Consider the following 25,164-nt stretch of genomic DNA (forward strand, 5'->3'; position numbering starts at 1 on the left):
GGTTGTCTGTATGGCATCCCAAGGTCGTCTGGCTTCCTGTCTGGCCTCGTAAGGTCATGGACCGTGTATCTGAACTCTTGAGGTTACTGACCTGCATGTTTAGTCTTCTAGAGTTGTCTGTCTATCTGGCTGGCTGGTCCTCTCAAGGCCATTGACCCGTCTGTCAGACTTCTCAAGGTCGTCTGTCTTTCTACCTGACTTTTTAAGGCCATTAAACTGAATGTCTGGTCTCTCGAAGACGTATGTCTGACCTCTCAAGGTCGTCTGCTAGCTTGGCTATCTTGAGGTCATTGACCCACCTGTCTCCCTATCTGGTCTCTCAAGATCATTAAACTCTAGGTATGTCTGGTCTCTCAAGGACGTCTGTCGGACTTCGCAAGGTTATCTGCCTGCCTGCCTACCTGCCTGCCTGCCTGCCTGCCTGCCTGCCTGTCTGGCTCATGGAGTGGTAACAAAACGTACCTATTCGGTATTGGTAATAGTTTTCTGAGCATAGGGTACTGGTTTCGTAATTGTTAAATAGTTGAATTTAAATCAAAATAGAAGAAATGAAAAACCTTTTTAGTCGATTTTTGACCACACTACATGAAAGGGGAGGTCTTCAGCCACACATTCAAAAAAATACAAAAAAATAAAAAAAATTAGATCAAGTAAATTCACATTTTTCTACAGTATTTAGTTCCAAAAATAACACTAAAAGTAATAGGAAAACTTTTCGGTATTGGTTTTGGTATTGCTAAGGTTTCCCCCAAAGAAAACGGTATTAGTATCTATTGGTATTGGTAATGGTTTTCTAATGTTGAGATGTTGGTATTAGATACGAATTTTGGCAGATTTTTTGAGAATCTGGATTTTGGACGTTTTTTAAAATCTCTTTTTCAAGCACTTTTCAGATTCCATTCACCATACTTTCAAAACCAACTACCTACCCTAGCAGGTTCTCGTGGATTCTAAATCTGCCAGAATCCAAATTCTCAAAAATCTGCCAAAATCCGAGTACAAAGAACGCAATAATGATTTTGGTACTGTTTTTTTTTGCATATTTTAACGTTTTTTCCCGGTATTGTTGAAAAATTTGATAACGATATCAGTCCCTGATCGCTGGCCTCTCAAGGTTGTCTGTGCGTCTGGCTGACTTCCCAAGGTCGTCTGCCTGCTTGTCTATCCTCTTGGGGTGATTGGTCCGTCGTTCTGGCTTTCCAAGGTTGTATGTTTGTCTTTCTGTCAGTCTGTCTGGCTTCTTAAGGACATTGGCTAGTGTGTCTGGACTCTCGAGGTTACTGACTTGCCTGTTCAGCCTCCCAAGGTCGTATGAATAGCCTCTTAAGGTCATTGACCCGTCTTTCTGGTTTCTCGAGGTTGTTTATCCCTCTGCCTGGCCTCTCAAGGTCATTGACCCAGCTGTCTAGCTTCTCTTAATACCGTCTGTTTTCCTGTCGTACCTCTCAACAGTTTAATAATTTTGTTTCAAATTCTTATAAGCCAGATTTGGTATTTAAATGTCCACTTTATTCACAACTACATAAACATTTCAAACATCAGTTATTTTTTTCAAATTTTTAAAAGTCTAGCATAATGCTCGGAATTGAATGCTATTTTTTTTTCAAGATCTCAGAAGTTAAACATTGTAAATTGATTTATTTTTTTCAAGTTTTAAGTCTGATAATTAGTAACAAATTTTTAGAGAATATGACATAATATCACACGCATTTATGATGTATTCCACGTTGCCAACCTATTCTTTGAATAAAAAACTTCCTTTTTGGGTGCTCGATATTTTTGTGCGCGTTGAATGTTTGCTGTTTTCTTGATAAGTAACAACGAATTTTGCAAAATCTCACACTAAATAAATTAGATTAAATAAAGTACCTACCAAACTATTTTGTTCACAAAAATCATACTTCGCAGAACATTTTTTTTCCTTCTAAATAATTCAAAATTTCGCTTGAAAACCACCTCCAATAACAAAAAAATCAAATCCGAATCTGATACTATAATTCCATATTCTAATCACAGCAAAGTCGCACGATATTTCGCGCAAAAATAATTTTAAAATACCGTCGCATTTTATGCTAACAAAGCCTTTGGGTTCGGTTTCTTTTAGTCCGTTGTTATTTTAGTTTGTAATCTTCGTAAGTAACTATAGCTCTAAGAAAAACCCTACGAATGTCAGATCTGATATTAAAATTAATGTTAAATTCGCCAAAGCCTAATCACAAGTACGTACATTTGAGAACACGTGTACTGGTATGCTGCGAGACGCGTCTAGTACGTTGGCTTCTTGCAGACGAAGCTCGTCGTACATATAAAATTCAGTCGGCGTGTTTACATCTTCGGCTTATTATCTAAGCGAGTCTATACGACCAGGCAATTTAATGTTTTCGCTAGATTATGTAAATGAACACATACAGCCGAGTCAGAGAAAGTGAGAAAGACGGAGAATACAATTATTAAAATCGTAGCACTCAACTGCGGAGCTCTATTTGCGTAGATATATATACCTACCTACGTGAAGTATACTAATCTGCTTTCGGCCCGAGACAAATCTCTTTAAAATTAAATTCTCGCTCAATTTGTTAATTTATCTTAATCGACTTAAATTGAAAACGAACAGAGAGAGCGAGAGAGAAAATTAGACGGTATCTTACGTCTTACACAACAGTGTCGGCAATAACGTGAAAATTATCGCGAATTGGCGAAACGGCGGTGGCGATGGAGGCAATGGCAGCCAACTGAAACGACAACCGATATAAATCATCTCTTTTCGTTATACTGAGGTGTATCGTAGTAGTATATACGCACCGGCGGTGAAAATTTCCTACTTTATGGATATCGAAATAGCGAAAAATTCTCAACGATCGACGATTAATTTGTCGAAAGACGAGCTTAATTAAGCGAGCTATAAATTACCCCCCTGTAACCTCACTCGAAGCTCATCTTCGGCGCGCGTACTACACTCTATATACACGAGCAGCGAGTAGAGTACATTTGCAAAAGAAAATAAATTACGGCGATAAAAAAATATTATCGAGAATAGGGCACGCTTTGCTCTTTTTCACCAAACATTTTACCGCTTCTGATAAATACGATACGATTTATAAAAATAATTATATCACGCGAACCAGAACTTCCCCCTCCCCCCTCTCTCACCCCCATACTTCACCCAACCACACCGCAGCTCCAAACGACAACCGCGTCGAATTTTCTCCTCAGCAAGCAAAAACACTCGTCCGATGTCTTTGTTTAGAGATTTAATATTCGTATTCGAGCTTCCAGCAGAGCTTCGTCGGGGAGATGCTGCAAAATACGCTCTCTAATTTATCTTGTCGTTGTCGTTGTCGCTGTTGTCGTCGTCGGATATTTTCCAATGATATTTGAATTTCAATCGGCTCGCTCTCCATTGCACGTTCGTGCCATATTTGCGGCCCCCGAAGACGCGATAAGCCGCAGATACGGCCGGATTCATTAGCGAAAAACGTCCTCAACGTTTTGAAAAAGTTAATAAGGTGTGAAGTTTATGGTTTATACGACGGCTAACCTGCTATCATTACAGAATGCTGGTACCTTACCGGCCATGTACTCGTATACGCGAATACGTAACCCGTTTTAATTTATGTGGCCCTTTTTTTTGCTCCGTGGCCTCTCTTTCTCTTTCAATTTGTTACTTCAACATAAATTCAATCGTATCTGAAATTTTTGTCCGGTATCGCGGCAGCAAAAAAGGAAAGCTTGGCAACGGTAGAACGATATACTCGATAAAGATGGCCGAATTTTCTCTGAGGATTAAATTTTTTACCATATTAAAAGGTCGAAATTATTGAGGGTTCTGTTCACAGAATTTTCGAACCTTGGTAATTGGAATTTTGTTCTATGACAGTATGGGATAATACGAGTAGGTTGGTTGGTATATATTATCGCTCGGCTGAAATTTCTCTGAACTTTGCAAACAAAAAGGATGAAATAGGTACCCAAATTTTCAACGAACCAAAACTTGGTAAAATTTTGAGCATAGATACCTGAATTATTCATCATTCGTGAATAAAATTTCAAAGTGAACTATTTTCACAAGACAATTATATTAGATTGAGTGAGCCTGCCCACACCCCCCCCCCTTACAAATTTTATTTTTAGCTGCTGTAGTTGATTTTTTCAATTTTTGATTTTCAGGCACTTAAAAAATAATGTGCGAAAATGTGTTTTCAGCTAAAATTTCGTCAACCGTTGATCGCAACAAAAAGTTTTATAGATCATTAGAGTTGAAAATTGTATTCTGTACACGTTTCCTTCAAATGAACTTTTCCCAAAGGGCTAATATTTAACGTGAAATCGAAAAAACTTTTGAAAATTGTAAGTAAAATCAAGTTTTTGGCTGATACGATAATATCATTCATCGCAACTGTTTATTGAACTATCAGTTCTTTTTATCAAAAAATTGACTTTTCTCTTCAAAAATTGTTTCACAACTTGGTTTTTCTTTAAAAATTGTATTTTTCTCTTCAAAGATTGGCCATTTTCAAAATGGCTTTTTCCAAAAAATGTTGACTTTTCTCAACTCGACATATTTTTAAAATGACATTTTTCTTCAAAAAATTGTCCAATTTCATCAACGAATTAACTTTTTTCAAAAATTTACTGTTCAATTTGAAGACTGAATTTTTCAAAAAACTGACTTAATTTCAAAAACATTAGGTAAGTTCTTATCAAAAACTTGACTTTTCTCTCCAACAATTTTTTCCAAAAGTTGATTTTTTGCAACTCAATTTTTCTTTAAAAATTGACCTTTTTCTCTTCAAAGATTGGCCATCTTCACAATGGCTTGTTCGAAAAAAATTTGACATTTTTGAACTTGACATTTTTTTAAATGACCTTTTTTCTTCAAAAAATTATCCAATTTCATCAACGAATCCACTTTTTTCAAAAATTGACTTTTTGATTTGAAGACTAACTGTTTCAAAAAATTGTCATTTTTCAACTTTTGACATATTTTTTAAAAATTTGGCCTTATTCTGCAAAAAATTGTCTGATTTCAACAATAAATTGACTTTTTTTCTTAAAAAATTGAATTTTTTAATTTTAAAAAAAGGTCAAGATTTTTTTTCAAAATACATAAAAGAACATTTTTCTTCAAAAATTGATCTTTCCGTTCAATAAATTGACTTTATTTAAAATATTAACTTGTTTCTTTGAAAAATTAACTGTTTTCTCTTCAAAAATGTTCATCTTTTCCAACAAAAATTAACTTTCTTGTTCATAAAATTGACTTTTTTTTCATAGTAAGTAAAAACTTGACATTTCACTTCAAAAAATTGACCCTTTTCTTCAAGAAACTTACTACTTTTGATCTATTTCGAAAAATAGGTATTTTTTTTCTTCAAAAATTGGCTTTACCTATTCTTTGAATAGGTTTCCTAGGTTTCCTCTTCAAAAAAAAAAAAAAAATGAATAGGATCTTTTTTCTCTAAGAATACTTCAAAATTGATTTACAAGTAATAAATTTTAATTAATTATTTTTTTCAAGTTTTTTCTTCAAAAGTGTGTTTTTCCCCCAAAGATGTTGAGTTTTTCTTCAAAAATTGGAGTTTTCTCTAGAATATGATTCAATTCCTTCAGAAAACTGACATTTTATTAATTAAAAAAACTGCTTTCCTTCGGAAAATTCATTTTTTTGTACAAAATTACACACTTGGATTTTCTTAAAAAGAGTTTAACGGCCTTGTTTCTTCAGAATGATCCATTTTCTTCAAAAACTTGAGGTAAAATCTTCTTTCCAAAGAAAAGTCTGAGAAAATGTTGAAAAGTGCTTTTTGAGAGTTCAACATAATTTTAAAGTTTCGTCGTTTTTTTCACATTTTCAAAAATTTGATTACCTAGATGTTGAAGCTTGTTTTGGTGGGCATCAAAGTGTCTAAAATTGGTGATTTTTTTCAATGTTTTTAAAAATCTGACATCATAATGTCAAAAATTCTTTCAAAATTTTGAGGATTTGTGGAACATTTAGAGTCCCTAATGAATAACAATGAAGTTTATTAAAGCGAAAAACATATCCAAGGTTTGAAACTTTCCTTGGAGAATTCGGTGATCTCATTATTCCCATCATTGTTTTAATTCATTCTCCATAATATTTTTAAAATCACCCTATAAGCGTTCCCTCGCACCCAGAAAATCCGTCTAAAAATCCATTTCGTATAAAAAAATATACAATTCGTAGTAAAACCTTCGACAAAAGACTACGTGAAATAAAACACCGATAAATAAGCGAACAAAGAAATCCATAGCAAAAAAAAAAATAAAACTTACACCATCAATTTGGCTACAAAGTTATAAAAGCGACGTGATTCAGGAAACAGAAACAAGCATGCGGAGGAGAGAAACTTGCTTAGGAAAAGGAGAAAATCTGTGAGACGTAAAATCTGCCAAGCAATAAGCATAGAGACCTCCCCGTTTATCTTTGTAAAGTCGACAAAATGAGGATTGGCTTTTAAAATACGTGACCCCCCCGATACCATAGGTCCAAATATAATAATATGCATTTAAGTCATAATGTAAAAATGATAATTTTTACTCTCAAGATATTTGTTTTTAAAAATATAATGTATTATAAGTCGCTTTATTAATGTAATCTGTGTTATTACAACAACGACGTATGTTTATATTTTGCACGGTATAAGTAAACAAAATACCTGCGTTTGTGGCAGTCTGACGATATATACGATGAAGCTGCATCCTAAGTATATGCCATACAAGCGCCATCTTCGTACACGGTGGTATTATAATTTCACCATTTTTGGTATTAAATGAGAAAAGTTATAAATTTATGAAAGAAAATCACCGCGGGTAACTTTTTTAATTCATAAACACCGTCGAGAAAACTTATTAAAATTTCAAACCTGCAAGTCGATCCGGCAAGGTAATTATACTATGGAAATGATACTTGAGAAACAAATTGGTTAAAATAACTATATATATTACATAAACAATACGCGACAAAGCAATTCCTCCTTATGGAAGACATTTTTCTCTTTTGTATCCCTTTGACTTGGAAAAAAATTTCTATAACGAATCGTTCTTGTTTGATTCGGTCGTATGAGTTTTTCCCACACACGAAAATAAAAAAAAAGCTACCCTCGTATATATCGTACGATGATACCAAAATAACATTAAATCGAATACGAAATATCACGCTGTTTCGTAGCATTCGTAAAATAACGCAGCAGCACCGTATTATATGAAATACCAACCAAAATGAAAAATATGTGTAATTCCTGACGAAATAATTTTTAAATGAATTTTTCTCGTAAATGAAAAATTAATTACAATAAATCACGCGGATAGTTTCCTATACGCGAAAATCTCCAACATCCTAACCCATCTCATCGCCCTCTTCGCATACTGCGTCTACATACTGTACGTTTATACACATGTATTTAATTTGAAAAATTACACATTCCAGGTATTCAAACTGTACCTACACGTCTGTTTTTACCAATTACCCCGAATTCCGGTTATAATGTTGATTTTTTCGACTAATTATTTCGACGAGAGTAGCCAAAACGAGCCATTTCAATTTCGCCTGCTTTTATTTGTCCGAAATATTCAAAACGTAATGTACCTAGTCTACCTAGCATATAGGTACTATAACACAATATTCAAAAATACACCAATCATTTTGCTACTAGGTGCACGCGGATGTAAACTAGATTTTATAATTATGTGGAGTACGTCCGCATCCGTATCCGGCGGCGGCGTACGAGATAGATTGGATGAGATAAACAACCCTAAAAAATTACACACTTCATCGGATTTCACTCCCTCCTCTTTCTTCTCCATCACGTCTGCTGTTTGTTTCAACGAAACCATTTTCGAGGCTTTCGAACTCGAAGCGTATACCTACCTAATCCTTTTTTTAATTGTTGTAAACGCGCACACGTCTTTAATTAGCGTCAATCTGAATGTTCAACTTTTTGATAATCGATGATTTTGTGTTCACGCTTTTTTCAGTCGAAATCGAATACCTACCTTGAAATATGTAAACTGGTTTTCAAAAAATTGATCGATTTTTTTTGGCTCTGAGGCAACTTATCCCTTCAATTTGACAGATGGATACAAACAGTAATTGAAAACGTCACCCCCCTCCCCCAAAAAGAGAAACATGAACCTTCTTGCGGTGTTTTATTATTCGTATTTCCTATACCTACCTACATGCCCTACATGCTTGGAAAACGTTCCATGAATCCAAAGAAAAATAGTGAATTCGCATCCAAGAGCATTTTGGGTAGGTATGTTTTGGATGTGAAATTTTGTCAAAGATCCAATGTTGTAAACAAAAGGTAAGCATCGATGTTCTCGAGACGTTTCCACTTTCAGAATGCCAAATATTGACTACTGTGACAATTTTGTCTTTAGATTTCACACATTGTTAGTAGCTGATTGTGATCAGGACTATAGAAATTCAAAAAATTGAGAACTGTGAATTGGATGGAAAATTGATCTGTATTTTGCGATTGGTTCTAGTTTTGATTTCTACCTGAAACTTTCAATATCCTTTCCTCACTCTCGGGCAAATTAATCAGGTATCCAATTACATAAATAGCTAAGTAGATATATTTGAAATTAGCTGAGAGTGGTTATTGTTGACTACTTGAAAAATCAGAAACAAATACTGGAAATTCAGCAAAATTTTACAAGATTCAGTGAAAATTGCCAAAAAAAATCATTAATATGTTTCGACGTGGCATAGAAACACTTTTAAGCCGTTAAAATTATTTCAAATTACCAAAAACTAAAGTAGTCAAATTTGGGAAACACTACCAAAAAGTGATGAAATTTTCAAAACGTTCCATAGAATATCGTTAAAACATGTAGGTGGCAGTAAAATACGTAAGAAAGATGATCCTTATTAAAAAAAATTAGGTATCAAAAAATGATGAAGTTTCTAGAAAAAATGGGGGAAAATAGAAAAAGTTGCACAAAATGTCACCAACATATTCTAAACATAACATAAAATTACTTTTGAAAGCATTGTAATTATTAAATTATTTTCAAAAAACTAATGAAAAGTGAAAATCCATTAACATACATTAATTTAAAAACGCTAAAAATAAAATCAATAAAAACACTTAAAAAGCATTAATATGTCCCAAATTGCTAAAAACTGACGAAATTGCTGAAAAATTTAGCAAAATTTTGCATAAAACATCAGGCAAACATGTAATAAATGACACAAAAACACTAAAAAAAAAGAGTGAAAATTAAAATAGTAGATTAAAAATCATAAAAAATTAATGAAACCAGCAAATTGTTTTTAAAAATAAGTTTAATAGCCTAGTCAAATAGCGGGAAAAAATGAGTGAACCCAGACATAATTGGGATCAAAGGTTTTTTTTTGCGGATATTGTCTAGGATGGTGTGGTGAACAACATACTAAAAGCCCCCGCCCCTACCCCTAGAGCTAATCCCCTCACAGTGGATCAAAGCCCCCCTAAATCAGTTTTTTGACAAAAAATTCTGAAATGTCTACTTTTGAGTAAAATGAGCACTGATTATTTAATCTCCTCTCAAATACCTATCAAATGAGCTATCAACTAACTCCCTAGCCCCAAGGGGGGTGGCACTGTGACCCCTCAAAGTGATGTGATTTCAATAAGTTCACATTTCATGACTTTGGGACTTGGAACCTGTTCTAATCGATCAAATAAAGTCAAACTTGGGGAATGAGATTCTTTTGGGACATAAAGTCGACCCCTAGGGTGGGGAGGGTCAAATTCGAAAATTACAGAAAGGTCATTTTTTTGGAGGGACATAATATGGTCCCAAATGGATGAAAATGGTCCAAAATTATATCATTGGTCAGTACTCTCATTGTGATCAACATATCCAAATTTGAGCTTCCCAGGTCATCCCCGCACCATTTAAGGCGGAATTAAGGTGGAAAACCCCTTATTTTACCCCTATTTTCGGGTTTTTCCTCCTTAAAAGAAGTGGGGATGACCTAGGAAGCTGAAATTTGGATATGTTGATCACAATGGGAGTACTGACCAATGATACAATTTTGGACCATTTTCACCCATTTGGGGCCATATTATGTCCCTCCAAAAAATGACCTTTCTGTAATTTTCGAATTTGACCCTCCCCACCCTAGGGGTCGACTTTATGTCCCAAAAGAATCTCATTCCCCAAGTTTGACTTTATTTGATTGATTAAAACAAGTTCTAAGTCCCAAAGTCATGAAATGTGAATTTATTGAAATTACATCACTGAGGGGTCGTTGCGCCACCCCCTTGGGGCTAGGGAGTTGGTTGATAGCTCATTTGATAGGTATTTGAGAGGAGATTAAATAATCAGTGCTCATTTTACTCAAAAGTTGACATTTCAGAATTTTTTGACAAAAAAATGATTTTGGGGGCTTTGATCCACTGTGCGGAGATTAGCTCTAGGGGTAGGGGCGGAGGCTTTTAGTATGTTGTTCACCACACCATCCTAGACAATATCCGCAAAAAAAAAACCTTTGATCCCAATTATGTCCGGGTCAAATTGCATTTTGCCCAGGCTATAAAATCACAAAAACTACCTAGAGAAAAGTGAAATATCACAAAAACTTCAATATAGGCATGAAAATGTCTGAAAATGATTTTAAAAATTGATCACGTTGTTGAGTTTTTCTCAGAAAACTAACATTTCATTATAATGTGCAAATGCATTTTTCTGAAGTATTCAAATTTAAAATTTGATTGTTTTGATGCAAACCAATAAAAAATACACTTCTTGTGACTATTCTCCATCTTAAAAACGTTCAAAACTATCGAAACTGTTTTCTGACACTTTGCATGAACGAAATTGACTCAAAAAAGGAGGGGAAAGTTTTTTCTTAAAAAAGGTATGATTTAAAAAAATTCTGACGCAGAAACAAAGAATTTGCATAAATTGCATTTTTCCCATTTTTTTCAACTTGGGGGCTACCGACACCCTTTTTTTTTAAACAGGTAATGGAAAAATAAAAAAATAGGGAATTATTTTCTCACTCGAGGTAACAACTTTGGGGAGTTGGAGGTGGATAATTCCAACTTCGCAAAATAAGGTACAACCTAATGTAGGTGCTAAAATTGATCTTTCATCGATAAATTAACTTCTTGTTAACGTACAATCTAAAAAAAAAAGAAAAAACTTCAACGCTTTATCCCAATATATAAGATCAAACATTTGTCAATTAACCCGGAAATCGAACCATGAAAAAAATTCCATCAGGGAAAACACGCGAGCAACCAAAAAAAAAAGAAAAAAATAAGAAGAAGAAGCGCAAAACCAACTTAAATCACATTTTATTTTCCAGTAGTGTTTTTTCCACTTCCAATTTCGCGATGCAATTCGACTTGTCAAACTGTTCAACCCAATTGACAAAAATTTGGATAAAAATGCTAGATAATAGCTAGCTAATCACGCTACAATTGCGCTAGCGCACTAGCGTGATTTTGGGACTCTCTGCTAGCTTTTTTTCGCTAGTGTTTCACGCTAGAAAATCACTAGCAAAAAGCTAGCGTGTTCGTTAAAAGAAAGCGAGCCTCAGCTAGGAAAAAGCTAGCAGAAAGCTAGCGTTTTGTGCAGTTTTCGGATTTTTTCTAGCGATAAAAACGCTAGCAGAACATGTTGCTTCTTTCTCAGCTCGTTATACACTAGCATTCTACTAAATAAAATAATAATCACCCATTAAAGTCAAAATTTTATTTTCAAAAATTAAAAGAGTGGGGTTAGGTATCCTCAATTTTGAGTATTTCTTCACGTCTGAATTCTCCTAATCACAACGAATTTTTTAAGACCTAATTTTCCTACGAAAATTTTCCTACCTAATTAACGGGGATTCGAACCAGCGACCCTATGTTCCTAACTACCTACGCTTAACGACATGGCCACGACTGAGGTATTTGATTTAGGCCCTCTAAGTATTGATTGGTGTATCACTGTACAAGTTTGTAATGTGGCATTTATTGGATTGCAGTGTGTGAATCAGTGTTTCTGATTGCCAATTTTTTAAAGAAGAATGTTCATTATCAATCTCAATTGAATTTTCAATTAGGTAGGTAGACCTACCTACTTAAAACCTCAATAAAAAATTGAAAAATATGTATCCAAAAAAGAAGGGTCATTGGGAAAAGTGAGGTAGAAAGCTGAATATTGGTATACCGGTCCATTTTTATGTGCTGAACACGAATCCGATGAGTCCCCTCTCGTCCCTGGTGAGCGTTCTCCCCTAGTGTGGATCTAAGCCCCCCCAAAAACCAGTTTCTTGCAATTTTTTCCCCCGCATTGCATTTTAGCGAAAAATATGTGGCTTGATAAAAGAATCTACGTCAAATTTTCGATCTAGTTATATATCAACTTTCCTTCTACCCCCAAGGGGGCCGGAGCTGGAACCATTCAAATGAGAGGGGTTGTCTAAAAAACACAAAAAAACTATCGGCGCATAGGAGGGGTGAAACGGCCACCGAGAGCGTTCGGGTTGATACTAGCATGGAAGGTGGGTACCATCAAGAAGCTACCGCGTGAAAAATTTTAGATTCACACCACCTCCCCTTTTTGGGGAACCCACCCTTTTTTAAAATTTTAATAACACTTTTCTCAGCTCCATTTCAACCGATTTTGAAAATTTTTCTGGAAGTTATGTATATCCTTGGTAGGTATCTCCACAAAAATTTTCAACCCCCTCCCCTCATATTTACCACTCAAAATGAGTTTTTTTCATTTTTTATGCCTATTAACAATCAAGATTGCGAGGTACAATTTTGGAAACACTTTTTTTGAATGTATTTTTGGCCCTCAAACATCATATACTATATTAGAAATTTTTTCTTGGGTGCGCCGTGGTGAGAACTTGGAATAATGTATCGTAGGGGGTGGGGGTGAAATGGGAATTTTGAGGAAAATAATTATCAATGAGTAGGGTATCGTTTTCATATGATTCAATACTGCTGAGCACGAATATGACCTCAGATTTTCTGCTACACTCACCTACCCCTCTCCAGAGCCCCTCAGCCCCCTCAATTTTCACGATTTTTGAAATAAAGTTGTATTGATGACATTGGTTTCATTGCTATGGGAAAATTACATAAGTGCATTGTTATTGTACATAAAATTTCTCGTAGAATGAGTTACAGCACATGACTCCCTCCGAGGGGGTGGACCCTTGATTTTTTTCTACACAGAAAACGTAACAAATCTGTATGCGTACTGCACTGTATAGGTATACAGAGCATTATGTGGCATAATAATATTCATGATAATTGATAACTGTAACTTGAGTACGTATGAGTATGTATTTTATAATTCAATGACTACCTTCATAAAAAATCACGAGAAAAAAATATGGTAACGAAATACTGATAAAAAAAGTAAAGAATGTTGTGAGGGAGAGCCATGTGCTGTAGCTCATTCTATGAGAAATTTCATGTACAATAACAATGAACTTATGTAATTTTCCCATAGCAATGAAACCAACATCATCAAAATAACTTTATTTCGAAAATCGTGAAAATTGAGAGGGGCTGAGGGGCTCTGGAGAGGGGTAGGTGAGTGTAGCAGAAAATCTGAGATCATATTCGTGCTCAGTGGTATTGAATCATATGAAAACGATACCCTACTCATTGATAATTATTTTTCTCAAAATTCCCATTTCACCCCCCATCCCACTACGATACATTATTCCAAGTTTTCACCACGGCGCACCAAAGCAAAAATTTCTAATATAGTATATGATGTTTGAGGGCCAAAAATACATCCAAAAAACGTGTTTCCAAAATTGTACCTCGCTATCTTGATTGTTAATAGGCATAAAAAAATGAAAAAAACGTCATTTTGAGTGGTAAATATGAGGGGAGGGGGGTTGAACCCAACAATGTTTCATAAAAATTTCAAAAATCCAAGGGCAGGGGCATTTCATCTATTTTACTCTGGAATACCCTTTGAAAACAAAGACTATAACCGTAATCATGTGATTGTGACGTCATGCGTCATGAGTAGCTAGCAAAAATTCACTCGCAGATTGCTAGAATTACACGAGCAAATCTAAGCATTTTCAAACTAGCTCAAGTGCGCGAGATGATCGCCTGCTTTTCGCGAGCATAAAACGAGCAAATCTAACAATTTTTAAAGTAGCTGAAATGCGCTAGATGATCGCTAGCTTTTTGCGAGCATCTAAAACGCTAGCTTACAATCGCTAGCAAACTGCTTGATTTGCCTGAGGAAGGAATGTTGCTAGCTGGAAATCGCGAGAAATTCGCTAGATAAACGCGAGTCAGCGAGGTAAACGCGAGGTTCCGCTAGCAAAACGCTTACGATTTTGTCAATTGGGAATGCTCAGGTGAATTGCTTTGTTGTTTTTGCGATTCCAAGCAATCACCTTCATCTGGTACGAATACAAAGAACACGAACAAAATCAAAGAATCTTCTGTAGCCTACCTCAGACAGCTATTTTCTTTTTGCACGAGTTGAAAAAAAACACACAATTTGAAAATTCAACTTCCGCGCGCAACTCCATTTCGCTCCCTTCTCTCTGTATAGTACACAGTAGGTTCTAACAAAACGACGAATTCAAACGGCACATCGAGTTATAGACTTAAACCACCGTATAGCAATTTCCAATAAAATGAAAGACTGTGGGGATACCAGCGACGATGTTTAAAACATTCTAGCTCATTTAGATATACTAAAATTGGACGATGAAAGAATATATACTTACCATGGTTTAAATCTAATTATGAAATCCGCCAAAGGAAGCGAATACTTTTCGTCGTTTGCAGACAATAACGCGAAATCGATAACTTGATGAAAAACAACTCGCAGATTATCTTTAACATTCAACGTAGACCGTGTTTTTCCAGTAATTTACAAAACGAACCGTGTCTAAAGGCAGCCTTTATAATTTCTTCCGCTCGTACTTCCGCCCCACTGCGCCGCACTGCCCTTGATCGTTGACTCGTTCGCTGTCTTATATACCATAGAGATGATATTTTTAAAATTCATCGGAGACGAATTGAAAAATATTTTCCCCAATGGTAAAAGCTTCGCGCCGCTCCGCTTGCTTTATCATTGCCGCTGCGAATAAAATCAACAAATACTTGTTCGCACACCCGAAGTTTGCTCCTTTTCGTATACTATTCTCTTGTTCCCCTGCGCCTACACTACGTATTCCTGTGTATTTGAGAAACTGTGTATTCAAAATAAAACAAATCTTCTAAAGTACAACCCCGTCCCTCGAACTATAAACTTCGACTTACAAGAATTGTTATTTTAGTACGTCCCTTGGGAGACGCGAACGAGTTTTCATGCGTGTACCTTTTTCGCGGCGGCCTCGTACGATTAACAGTTTTTATATAAACAGCCTTGTACATATACGAGTATACCTATACTACACATACAGGAAATGCTTTATCTGAGAACCAATCAACTTTTAAATTGGGTAAATAAAAGGACTATTAAGTACGTGAATTTCGTTTGATTTTCGCCCTCGCTCGTAGCATTCTGCATTCCACTTCGGGTGGCTCTTTTTTCAAATGTTTTTTTTTCTCTGTATTCTTCTTCTTTTGTGAACATTTTAAAACGATTCTTATTTCGTTGTGATTGAAATTTTTCTCTTTCATTTTTATTGATTTTTTTCAATTATTTTTTATTCTCGTTCAGTTTCTTTTGCTAGATTTTTTTCTTCTTCTTCGAAATTTACAAGTCTCTTTTCTCAATTTGTGTTATGTGTGCCTACCAGTGCCTACCAATTTGAATAAATAGGTTATATTTTCACTACCTGTGTTTTCATATAATAATCAATATTTTAGTCTTTTTTTTTCAATGATCGAGTCATGAGATTATTCATTTGATTTTCTACTCTTGAATGGAAAAAAAGAGAGAAAGAAATGAAGACAAGAGTGTCCCATGTACCTTGTTACGATTGGTGAATCAGCTTTCAACAGAGATTTTTGAAAACATTCTTGGGGTGCCTTATCATAAAGAAACTGAAAGAAAAAAATATTCATCATCATTGAACTTTGACCCAGTGAGCTGTTCAGCCCATCTGGGAAACTGTAGAAGAATTGCTTGCCAATGTGTCATCAAGTTTTTTATTCGGTCTTCCTCTGCTCCTCCTGGCAGTTGGAGTGTATTCTTTGACTTTTCAAGGGGACCGTTCATCAGGCATTCTATCAATGTGTCTTTGCCATTTCTTTCTGTACTCTATAACCTGTCCAATGATTTGCTCTGCTCCTAGCTCCTTCAGGATGTCTTCATTCCTTTTCCTATAACGTCTCGTATATACTGCCGTGGATCGCATGAATCTCATTTCCACTGCGGTTACTTTGCGTTTTATATCCTTTCTCATCGTCCATGTTTCACTTCCATACAGCAGCATTGGTCTTGCCAGCATATTATAAATTCTTATTAGAGTTTTGGCTCTGACTGTTCTTAGAGGGATGGCTCGGTTTATCGCCCTAGCGCTGCTTAATACTCTTAGGAATTTGTTGATCTTCCTCTCCTTAATTGTGTATTGGCTCTTTCCCCTCAAAGGCCATCACCTTTGTTTTTGACGACGAGATTCTCATTCTGTATTTATCTGCTACTTTCTGAATGTTGTACATCGCTCTCTGCAAATCATATTCATTGAAAGCAAAGACCACCTGATCATCAGCAAATCACAGGGTATTGACATGGGTGTCATTGATGTCTAGCCCTTTGGCTTGGTTTTCAACCACTCTTTAATCATGTTGTTGAAGTAAGTAGATGTTGAACAGGCTACATGACACTAGGCATCCCTGTCTTACTCCTCTCTTCTTTACTTCCGACATGTTTCTGGATCTTACTCTTTATTACATTCGTCGTTGTCATGGTTCCATATCCTTTACCTACAGGACATTGGAATTCGCATTAAGTGGTACCCCAACAGGGTGAGGCGAATGCCTATGCCACAGTGATTATTCTAGGGAATCGACATTTTTTGAGCTAACATGTAGTAGTTTTCCGTTGATTTCTACGCTATCTATAGAGTAGATGATGCATTGCTAGCCAGGTTTTTACAAGCCTGAGTTCAGTAATCAGCTACCTGTAGGTGCCCAAACCAGTTACAGCTTTTAGGTACTGGCAACAGATCGTGCGCATTTCTGTTACCTCTGCTGTACTGGTGCGCGGAGCTTAACATGTAATAGATGTTAAATGCACTACAATAGATATTCAAATCGGCGTATATGAAGCTGACTTTTTGGATGCAGAATCTAGGAAACCTTCTGCTCATGCGCCACGTGTTTGGCGCATGACCAGAAGGTTTCCTGGATTCTGTATCCAAAAAGTCGGCTTCAACTTCGGCCGTTTCTTTACATAAGGCTTTTGACATATTGTGGGTTGCATATCAGTTTGCCTGAACTTTATCTGTTTGGTGGGCATTCTTATCAGTGAGTACCAAAATTTCATATTTTGAGCAATTTTCACAAGGTGTTTTTGAACTTCAGTTTTAAACGCTGTTAAACCCTGTAATGGAAAAAGATCCTATCTATGTTGATTTTTAAACAAGTTGACAAAATGTCTTTGAACCCCGACAAAGAGAGGATCTTTTTCCATTACAGGGTTTAACAGCGTTTAAAACTGAAGAAAAAACTAAATAAAAGCTATACATTTCAAAAACACCTTGTGAAAATTGCTCGAAATATGAAATTTTGATACTCACTGAAGTCACTGATAAGAATGCCCACCAAACTGATAAAATTCAGGCAAACCGATATGCAACCTACAATACGTCAAAAGCCTTAATGAAATATTCGTCCATTATATAAGGCAATGACATTACACATTAACGCTTGCGTCTCTAGCGGGATTTGAACCCACGACCTCTTGTTCAGAAAGCTGTGGCCCATCCCACTACACCACCAAGCGCCTCTTATCACATTATCTATGTATATTTCTTCAATTAAGCGTACTATTTGTTTGTTCACTTCAATTTTCCTCAGGATTTCGAACAATGAGTTGAAAAAAATTTGCCCCTCCTATCTTCTTAGTGAAAAATAACTCAAACCTATTCATCACCAAGTTGACCAAAAATTTTGAAATTGCAGTCATGTGCAGAGTTGTGGACGGCTCAACCATTTATGATTTGAATTGCTGTAATTCATGGTTCAAGCAATGTTGCTAAATTCACCTCAACTTTGCTGAAATTTTTTTCAACTTGGATGGTATGCAGGCTACCCTGGCTACCTATCCTAATGATATTTCATCAAATTCAGTAATTTTCTACTATATTTTCATAGGATTTTAACAAATTTTCAAGTATGTAATGTTTGCTCAATCTGCTGAATTGTGCTGATTTTTGTCATCAATTTATGGTAAATTTTCAATAATGCAGAAGTTATAGCTTGACAAATTTTACAGTTTTTACCACAATTTTTACAAATTTTCATGCAATTTTTGCAAAATTTGTGAATATTTCGTTACCTTGTTGCTAATTTTATTTTTCAACAATTTTTATGGCAATTTTACAGTTTTTCTGAGAAATTTCATGTATTTAATTTTTGAAAGCTTCGTTTAATTTTGACAATATTCGATTAATATTTTGTAGTTTTCAACAATTTGTTGGATAGTTGGGAATTTTCGCTGGCTTTGAAATTTTCGTTGGCCAACAATAACACTTATTTTTGATTGAAAATCTGCACAGATACATTGGCTGTATGCAGATTATTTTTCCTTGTATAAATATTACAGACCTACCAAGTGTGTAAAATCATCATTCATCAAAACCCATACATCAAATAAACCATAATTTTCGTCATCGCCGTAACATCCCCTCATCCCTTTGCAAAACTTTATGTTCGTACTGCAGTTAAATGCCTGCCATTAAACCACGTAGAAAACTCCTACAACAAGATGGAACCTGACTGCCTGGCCCTTTCTCATGTTGACCCAACCTGGTGGAAAAATTCATTCGCAGCATAGTTTAGACCGCAAAACGCTGCACTCCGTAACGATTTATATTTCGATGACGATAAAAGCCGCAAATACTCGAGCTTCCAATCCCACCGCAATCGAACTTGGCGCAATAATAAAGTTTCATTTTCAAAGCGCACGAATTGTGTCTACGCCGGCCTCAGCCTCCGACACCGACGACTGGCGAAATTCGTATTTCCAATTGTTTCAATCCACTTTATAAACGTACCGTCCCCGCCGCGCCGCGCCGTGTACGAAAATTTCATTCCTATGTGAAGGCGAAGAAGGTGCACCCACACCAGTGCAGCATTTCCATTTCCGCATATTTCAAATTGGCGAATTTTATCAGCAGAATAAAAAGCTCGGTTCCTCGTTCGTGAACGGAAAAGAGAATACACCGGCTTAAAGTACACGTTTACGTCTTGATCTATAGACCCCGACCAGGCACACGCCACACTGCCATTTCTTCCTTCGCCTTGCTGCCTGGCCTAGCCTGGCCCAGCAATCGTTTTCTTTCGCAGCGTTAAACATCTCTAATGCAAGCTTTTGCAGCACAATGAAAACGAAAACTTTATCTCTCTGCGAGTAATACTAATGGAATGGCGAAGGTATTCTTCTCCAAATAATAAATCACTGTCTACGTGTGTCTTATTTCAACCTCGCAATCTGTTTTATCCTAAGTTGTAAAAATGACGAAGCAAAAATCTCACTTTCTTCTCTGCCCTCCTCTCTGTTCACCATTTTCATGCTTTTCAAACTATAAAGGGTTACCCACCTCGCTCGTATACAAAAAAAAAGCTGCGTGGAAAAAACTAATAGCAAAAAAAAAATAATAGACATAATTATTACAAAAAATTGCCCCCAACAATGTACCATCTACCATTGGCCTTACTCCAACCTCGACGTTTTACTCGTACTTCGTTTTAGCCGCCTTTTATTTCAGACATATTTTCTCATCCCTTTTTACCCTCTTCTCATCCGCCTCGTCTATCTTTGGTGCGAATTGCGGATGATATTTTCTCGTATATTTGTCGTTTAGATGGAGACACAATATCGTGCCTTTGAGGGCTTTATTTAACGCCATTCCTTTCATTCTACTATACGTCGTTTGACCGAAAGCGAGACATGTGCGGTAGTGAATTGTAAAGATTTTTAGGCGTTAAGGAAGTAGAGTGGGGAACTGGGAATAGATGAATTTTTGTGTAATTTTCAACTTTTTTCAATTATAATTTTACCATAAGAATAGGGACAGGTTTTTTTAGAATTTTATTGCGCCAATTGCTAAATCGGATCGTTTAGGCTGAAAATTGAGATTTTTTTGTCATAAAATCCGAAAACTGGTGCGAGGTGAATATCGAAGAATAACTTTTTGACATGGAAAATGAAAAAAATACTTGAATTATGTTTGAGAAGTGAAGATATTGGAGCATGACTGAGGAAGGGAAAGTCAAATGCCCCAACTTTTTGAAAATTAGTTAAGTCTTAAAAATAAAAATGGCTACATTGGCGTCATTAAGCCAAATTTCAGGTTCAAAACTAGGTTAAGATTTTTGGGATTCTTAAAAAAACTTTTGGAAACTTTGAGGCTGCAATGGGGCCAGGATATGCAGGATTTTCAAAATAGCGTAATGCGGCATTCTAAACCCACAGTTTGGATCATGATTTTAGAGACTTTTAAAAAAATGGCATGCAGCTTATTGAAATGGGTTTAAATTTTTATGAAAATTTCAAATATTTAAACAATAATTTTTTGAGCGTTTTTACAAAATTTTGAACCTACAATTGCATCAAAAATTTTAAAAATAGATTGAAATTTCGCGAGAATTTTAAATATTTCAAAGAAAATAGTTTTTGAATATTTTTCGAGAATTTTAAATTCAAAATCAGGTCATGATTTTTGGAATTTTTGAAGAAATGTAACCTATCAAAACGGATTAAAATCTTGGGGGAACTTCAAAAATTCCAAGGAAAATAGTTTTTGAGCATTTTTGGAAAATTTTCAGCCCAAAATCGGGTCATAATTTTTGGGATTTTTGAAGAAATGTCATGTAACCTATCAAAACGGATCAAAATTTCGGATGAATTTCAAAAATTTCAAAGAAAAATAGTTTTTGAGCATTTTTGGAAAATTTTGAGCCTAAAATTGGAACTGGATTTTCGTTTATTTTAGAAAAAATATCACAACACGACTTATCAAACACTTTTTTTGCGTCAGGGGCATTTTGAAAAAAGGGGATTGTTAGTTTCTAAAATGGAGGAGCGGTTTTATTGTAGATAAACTTCGACATTTTTGAAAACTATAAAAATTTGCCCGATTCGAGAATTTTCGATTTATGATTTGAAATCAATACCCTGATTTGGGGCAAGATGAACTTTGAATAGACAAGAGAAGGAGGGTTGAAATACTCCCATTTTTTTTCAACATTTTTGGTACGTTCCTTCCAACTCACCTTGGAACGCCAAATAACTTTACTGTCTCCGGATTGCTCATATCAAATTTTTCGTCGAACAAATCTGCATGACAAATTTTCGTTGTTTTCAAAAATCTTGGGAATACACATAGTAAATCATTCTAATGGCTTCGTTAGATCAAATTATTCTTTGAAATAAAACATCGTTACCTTTCAAAGCTGCGATTGTAAATTCGTCAAGTTTCGCTTTCAATAAATTTCTCAAGTTTCTAATACAAAAGTCGTACATCCAACTTTATATAAAGAGACGAAAAGTGAGTCACAAACAACGCCAGATTGGTAAAGGGATAGAAAACAACCCTTTGAGTTGACGAAATTATTCTTCAAGCTATAAAATTATTTCGGTGCTTCCTAATTTTTTCAAAATTTTCAGAAGTGACGACCTATTTTTCAAGAAAAATGTAAAATAAGAAAAGCCAAGAAATTTTCACCTCACACATAATGATCAGCACCCAAGGACTGCGAGGAAATTTGATTATACTTTCGATGTATTCTACAAGTAATTTTCTAATAAAACAAACACACTGAAACCTTTATTTAAAAAAAAAGAATCAAAATCCACCATTATAAATCTTACAACCCCACTAACCTCATTCCCAAGTAGAAAAAAGTAAAAGAAAAAACGAAAATCGCAAATTCCACAAAAATTACAAAACTCCGAGAAAATTGTAAGAAAATTACACACAACTTTAAAAACGCTTTTTTTGCAACTCTAAAACCCAAATTCGCAACGTATACTTTACAAAAATGAAGGCAAAAAAAAAAGAGTAACGAATTTAAAACGAGTTAAAAAACAAATGCCCAACATCACAAGGTATACAAAGTTATCGGTAACTTGGTGAGTCGCTAAGTTCTTAGTTGGTAGTATTTTTTAAAATAATATGCGAAAAAGATTTTTTTTCTTCTCGAGATACCTACCAAACTTGTTCAAAAGTTCGGCCTACTTTGAACAAACTTTCGAAACATATTTTTAAACGTTTTAGTTCCAGGATGCGAAACAACTCCTTCAATAAATCGGCAATATACGAAAAAAAGCAGAAAAAAACTTCACTACATCAAAAGTTGAACTTCTTAATTGATTGTTATTTGCTCGAAAGATACGTTGGATAATAAAAGAGAACCGAAAAAGGGAGAATGAGAAGAGGTCCCGAGTGATGCAACCTTTTTTTTTTACGAGAAAATTATTACAGAACCATGTTAACGTCTTAATAACGTTTGCATTGTAAAGTTATACGTGGCACTAATTTGAAGGTCTTTTTAGGGATAGGTTTGGTTTTATTTGTTGTAGGTAGCTACGACGTATGCTATAAACCCCCGCTACTCTAACCCCCTTCTATTCTTCGAGTAACAACACAGACGAAATAAAGACGCGTAAACTGGTACCTACGCGAAATATTTTCGACGTTTCGAACACACCGCAGCGCAAAACCGATTATAGCCATTAAAATTTAATTAAACTTTCTTTAAATGAGATACCGCATGAATAATAGATAACGGGTTGATTTTCTTTTAATGACGTAGAAAGGAAAAACATTAATCGACGAAATGGTTTTGGTATTGACACGACGTCGTCGTCGTCTTCGGTTCAAAAAATTGCCACGAGGGGAGAAAGGAGAAAGGTGATACATTAAAAAGTTTTTTAAAAAAACTCAATAGAGTTAATCTAGTGCAAAAGGGGAAAAAAGTCGAGGAAATTGTTTCACGGGTAAGATTATTTTTCCTTTTAACTGATCGCGAATTGTAAACCATTTACAATAACAAGCCGACGGCTTTGCATAAACAATTTTTTTGTTTATTCAGCATTTCGTTGGTAGTTTTTTATCATTTCGTTACCGTTGAGTAAAAAAAAAAAAAAAAACTTCATTCTATTTCGGGCAACGGACCAGATAAAAAATAGGAAAAAAAACTAAATTGGAATCACGCAAAAATGTACAGACTTTTTTGCTTTTCGACTGCACTACTGCCCCGCATCCTGGTCTACGCACCCTATCTTGAAGTTTCCTCAAAATTCAAAACACCATAGTACACACTGTATATATCTATATACTATATACACACACAGAATTCCACTCGAGAACTTCATTCATGATCAATAATTTCCAGTTTCAACTTGTACGCATGTTTATTCCACATTTAGACGTTTTTGCCAAATCTTACGTTTTATATCAGTAGTGTTGGGTGAAAATCACTTGATATCGTCAGGATTCATCGGTTGAATGTTGAAGTATAAAGTTGCACGATGCGAGATCTCTTCGCAAGCTCGTGAAATACTCGTACGTATACGACTACGACGCGATATCGTGCGTAATTAATTTTTTAAGTGTTTTGCCGGTTTAATTAATTTATCCGATTGACGGCTCTTGATTATTTTGCTATTTTTTTAAATCGAATTTTTCGGTCGTTTGGTGGAATTTATTTCTGTATATCGTGACCGGTGCTGCGTTGAACACTTTTTCCTTACCAGTTGTTTATCTCAGCCATGTGATTGATGTTATGGAATTTTTTTTACCCGGTGAGTGATTTATAAATTTTTATTAATTGAATATTATCTATACTTACTCGAGGTTTTTTTCCTCGAGGGTTATCGAATAAGATTTTTTTTAAAGAACGAGTAATTTTTTTCCCCGAAAAATTGATAACATGTGAATTATTAGAATTTTGATGGATCAGTTTTAATATATTTTTCGATTTATTTATTATTTTACACGGTTTTATGAAAAATATTTTATGGCTTTTCAATTGAGTTATTTGAATATAATTTTTGCAGATTTATTCGTAAGCATATTCTGCATATTCATCGTGAAATTGTAATAAAAATACCTAATAATGATGATGCTATAAAATGAGGGATGAAAATTTAAATATCATTTTATTATCTTGAGTTGCATTCAATAAAAATTGCAAAAAAAACTACCAAGAAAATAAAATTCAATCTTAATCTTCTATAGGCATTTTCATAATTTCATTATTATTTTTTATATTGTTTTGAATAAAATTTATTAAGTACGTAGTAATCCTCAACTTTTGAATTCTTAAATTTTCATCTCAATCGAAGGTTTCGTCGCTGAAAAAATTCGTTTCCTATATATCTTCAAAATTGGATCCCCTTTCATAGTCATAATTTGGATAGCAGAAAAAAAATCACGAAAATTGGTATTACTATAATTTAGTCGGTGTCCATATAGAATCATAATTAACATCGAGATCTACATAAGTAGATACATGATTCCCGTTTCTCCTATCAATTTGTTCAGTTTCACACTGGCTTAATTCAGTGTGAAAGTTCAATTTCTTAATTTTTTGAACTGTTATAAATATTTTAATATTTTCAAAAAAGGTAAGATTTAAAATATATTGAAAGAATTTTCAATATTCCATTTAGCAGAAAGTTGAAGGGGGAGACACGGGGTGAAAAGGAGCTGAAAAATTGTAAAATAAAGCTGAAAAAAAAAAGTTGTAAAATCACAAATTTGATCGCTGTACTCAATTAGGATCTCTCATAGCCAGCACATTAATTTGAAGAACGCCTTCTCAAAAACTGATCAAAATAATAAAAAACGTAACTGAAGTTATGTTCAAAAAATAAAATAATAAAAAACAATTAAAAAATCACTTGAAATTTTTATTATTATTTTTTTTAGAAAAATGCATCATTTTTTAAAAAACCTCTCATTCTTATATTCAACTGAATGGGTATCAAGGTAATCATTCGAATTTTTGATGTTCTAAATTTACTTCATACATTTTTGAAACA

The 25,164-nt window shown here is 34.9% G+C and overlaps 1 protein-coding gene and 1 long non-coding RNA gene across 3 annotated transcripts in view; one reads left to right on the top strand and one right to left on the bottom strand.

Moving 5' to 3' along the window:
- The window catches only part of LOC135836810 (uncharacterized), a 215,769-nt gene that overhangs the window by 176,800 nt on the left and 13,805 nt on the right, over window positions 1-25,164 (bottom strand). The gene's annotated exons all lie outside the window — the stretch shown is intronic.
- Window positions 23,571-25,164, top strand: part of LOC135836791 (TWiK family of potassium channels protein 7-like) — a 96,009-nt gene continuing 94,415 nt past the window's right edge. The window contains exon 1 of the mRNA XM_065351832.1: window positions 23,571-23,922. The gene's annotated coding sequence lies outside the window, so the exon portion shown is untranslated. The remainder of the gene's footprint in view (window positions 23,923-25,164) is intronic.

This window comes from Planococcus citri, chromosome 2 (genome assembly GCF_950023065.1).
Source record: "Planococcus citri chromosome 2, ihPlaCitr1.1, whole genome shotgun sequence".
NCBI lineage: Eukaryota > Metazoa > Arthropoda > Insecta > Hemiptera > Pseudococcidae > Planococcus > Planococcus citri.